Source organism: Sciurus vulgaris (genome assembly GCF_902686455.1).
Source record: "Sciurus vulgaris genome assembly, chromosome: 17".
Lineage (NCBI taxonomy): Eukaryota > Metazoa > Chordata > Mammalia > Rodentia > Sciuridae > Sciurus > Sciurus vulgaris.
In genome coordinates this window covers 58,226,316-58,230,445 of record NC_136478.1, presented here as the reverse complement: position 1 = coordinate 58,230,445, position 4,130 = coordinate 58,226,316, and the positions used below count along the sequence as shown (strand labels likewise).

Here is a 4,130-nt window from a genome sequence, read left to right as displayed (position 1 = left end):
TGGAATGAAAGTTGGAATAACAGGAAGAAGCAGCAGAGGCAAGCTCTATTCTTCTTGAATAGGTTATTGATTGCTGCTGTGATTGCCTAAGGATATCAGATTCTCACTTCTTCACTCTTCCAAAATGAATTCTGCCAGGAATTCTCCATGAAGTTTCTGGAAGCCATGGACCTCAGACTAAGGTAGCACATTGTTCCCCCCTCTTCTGAGGTTTTAGCCTCTTGAACTGCAGAGCTACTGGTTCCTCCAGCTCTCTAGCCTGCAGGTAGCCATTGTGGTCTCCAGTATGTGATAGTGTAAACCAATCTAATAAATACCCTTTTTATAATCATATTTCCTGTTGATTCTGTCCCTCTGTAGGACCCTAAATATACAGAAAGAGGTATCAAGAAGTGGGGTCGTTGCTCTGACTAACGTAACCTTGTTCATAAGTTTTTGGAGTATTTTGGAATAGGTGGGAGGAATTTTGAGATACTTAGCAATGAAAGCTGGAAAGGATTTAGATTGTCATAAGTGGAGCTTAATGATTAATTCTGACAGGAGCTCAGAGACTAGAATGCTAATAGGACCATGAACAGATGAAATTGGGAGAGTTTAGAGGAAAAGGAGGACCTTATCAGTAATTGGACTAGAGGTCATTTCAGTTATGTTCTGGCAGAGATGTTTTCTGTAATTTTCCCATGTCCTGAGACTTTCTGTGAGGTGATTTTAGCAGCAATGTACTTCTACATCCAGGGTCTCTGGAGGCTTGGCTACTGCTTGAGATGGTAACAGACTTTACCATCAACCACAATGTGCTAGTTCTGCAGGAATGCAGGTGCTGGAGTTAGGGTTTCATTCAGGCTTCCCCCAAAATTTCAGAAGAATGCCTGGGAGGCCAGACAAAGCACAGCAGGGTTGAAGTCCCTGAAGGCAGTCCCTGAAAGGGCATAGCATGGAAATTCAAGGAGGAAGCCAAAGATTCAGTGGAGACCTCCAAGTTTCAGAAATGCCAGTAACGTGGGACATGTCCTAGGAAAACTGCAGGAATTGACCAGAAACAAGCCAATAGAAATACCACTCAGGTTGCAACCCAACAAGACCACAGGGGTGGAGCTGCACCATCCCTTCGAAGAGAAATTCACTGTGCCACAAGCCCCAGATGCCAGTCGTGAAACTACAGGATTTGTTTGCTCAGGAGGATTTCAGTCTTTCTTTGATCCTATCATACATTTTTCTTCCCCTAATTTTATGAATGGAAATGTTTACTCTGTACCTTTATATATTGGATATTTGTAAATTGCTTTTATTTTTACAGGACCTCACAATGTGAGATTGCCTTGGGCCTCAAAGGCTTTGGACTTGAATTTTGAGAAATCTCAGAACTGTTGAGACTATGGGGACTCTTGAGGATGGACAATATGTATTTTACATTGCTAGATGAGTGTGAGTTTTTTGAGGGCCAGGGGAAGAATGTTATGGTTTGGATGTGAGATGACCCCCAAAACCTCACACGTGAGGCAATGCAGGAAGTTTCACAGGAGAAATGATTGAGTTGTAAATGTCTTAACACAATTAGTGACCTAATCCCCCTGATAGGCATTAAGCTAGTGGTAACTGAAGTGGAATGGTGTGACTGGAGGTGGTGGGAATTGCAGACTTGGCGTCAGGGTATATATTTGTATCTGGTAAGTGGAGACCTCTCTCTCTGCTTCCTGATCCCCATGACATAAGCTGCTTCCCTCTGCCACACTTACAAAATGATGTTCTGCCTCCCCTTGAACCCCAAGGAATTGAGCCAGCCTACGGACTATGATGTCCAAAACAGGGAGCCTTCAGATGTACTTTTCCTCCTTTAAAGTTGTTCTGGTCAGGTCCTTTCATCACAGTAACAAAACAGCTCACTGAAACATACACACAAGCAGTTTCTTAGGCTAGCACACTTCAATAGAAGTATGAAATCCACAAATCTAATTTTATATTTTTTGTAATTGTAATTAAAAGGAGCAAATGCAAGCAGATGCAATCATTTTAATATCATATAGAAAATACAATCAATTTATTCAGAGTTATAAATCAAACATAGTCGATGTGAAAAATGTTACAGTGATACACCCATACACTTATTCAAACTATGTCTTCTGGCTCTGAGAGCAGAGTAGATTTTTATAGTATATGACTGCAAATGAGTGCAATTGGGAGTGATCAAGTTCCACAGGGATCTCCTTTTCCCAGATGAATCATGAGGGACTCTCTTTCTTTTAAGCATGGGGGGGTCAGTTCAGCCACCAAATACCTTTTGGGAACCTGTAATTCTCATTGTGAAAAGGATGAAATAAACTGAGAAACAATTTTTATTATTTTTCATCAGCAAAAATGGGCAGATGGTTAGGTATCATGAAGATAAAAGCATAACTGAGCCCCACCAACCTTGGGATATTCTTGTGTGCATGAAAAGAATAAAGAGTCAAACAGTTGTTTGAGAAATAAAAGAACACAAAGCAACTTACAAGCAGGAGAATGGTGCTGGTGGCTTTGTGTTCAGGAGATGACTGGGAGGAGATGTGGGGGTTGTGGACATGCTGGGCTCTCCTGTGGTGTCTGTAGAGGAGACTCACCATGTACAGGCTGGTGCAGAGCATCAGGAGCACAAACACCAGATCATGAATCAAGATGACACTTATAAATGTCCCTGAATTCTAGTTTCCAAAGTGCCTGGTTTGATAGAATGAAGGAACATAGCTATGAACAACCAGAGTGAAATTGCTCCTGGCTGTGGCAGTTTCAATCGTGTGGATATAAATGAGTATATTGAGGACCCAGACGAAGGAACGAGGGACAATTCCATGTAGAGAGCTTAAATTTTAGCCATGTCCACTTAGAGTTAGTGGAACTGACAGTGAAGGCTTGAAATGCACCCAGGAGAGAGGTGGTGCAGATGGAAACATCCCGGGTCATGGGGTATACAAACAAGACTGCTTTGCAACCAACATTATCCAAAAGTTGTCTGACTCCAAAGGTTGATGTGATATGTGATATCAACATAATGTGATCTTCAAAGTATTGGTGAGGTGAGGTGGAAAAAAGTAGGATCTATAAGCTTCTTCACATGATGCTGAATGAAGAAGGCATGCATATACAAAAGGAAGAGGAAGGAGCTCCCAGGATACCAAGGGACATCAGAGAGATGAGCAAAATGCCAAAGACTGTGTCACTTGAAAAAATTTCCTCTTATTATTGCCTTGTTCTCAGGCCAGAATCCAGGTCTTCAAGCATGCTGGGCAGGTACAGTACCATTGAGTTGTACCCACAGCCCAGGAACCTAATCTTAATGATGGCTGAGAAGTTTTAATAATTGAACTAGGCCTGCAATGGAAAACAAATAATTATTTAGAATTATTTTTAAGACATACTTTTGCAATAATTTACAGTTCAGTAGGAGAAGAGGATGATGAAATGCCCAATTCTCTCATGTTTCAGGGACTGATGAGATACTTCCAGAGCCTGGATTCCAGGGAATCCTTGGAACAACAAATCATGGAAGTAGGTGGCAAAGAAAGGCAGAAATGAAGCCATATCACTGCATTCTTGAATACTGAGCAGGGGACATGTGGCCTGTGTAAAAGACAAATGTACAGGTTTTAAGGAATGTTTTCTCAGAGTATAGGGTATGTTTTCTCGAACCTATGTTTCTGTAGTCTCCCCTCTCTGAAGAGCATGATCCCTGTAATAGACCACCCTGTGTACTTCTATTTGGAGTTTTCATGGCACATCCCCTTCATCCAAGTCAATGACCATTAAACACTTATCTGATACAGTGTTTTCCACCTGGGAAATTTCACCTCCCCTCTTATTCCTCAGTCAAAGAGCAATGGTCTGAATGAGACATTTGTGGTTCTCACAACTTGTGCAGAGCTACTGACATACAGAAGCTTGATGCCAAGATTGCTGCTCAATGCCCCTGTGCTCCAGAAAAACCCCATAACATGGAATATCCAGCAGAACTGACTCTTTTACCATGGCTGATAACCCAGAATAACAAAGGGCCCTGTGTGCTAAGGACTGCAACATGAATAAAGCTACTCTTTAGTCTGGCAATTTTGTGTGCTTCTGATGGGAACAGATTTATTTTCGCAAATGTGAAATCATAT

At 41.6% G+C, this 4,130-nt stretch overlaps 1 pseudogene across 1 annotated transcript; it reads right to left on the bottom strand.

The window, feature by feature from the left end:
• Positions 1-2,336: 2,336 nt before the first annotated feature.
• LOC306647705 (vomeronasal type-1 receptor 90-like) lies at positions 2,337-2,937 on the bottom strand (annotated as a pseudogene). The gene has a single exon. The product of its transcript is annotated as a vomeronasal type-1 receptor 90-like (transcript).
• Between the last annotated feature and the right edge of the window lie 1,193 nt (positions 2,938-4,130).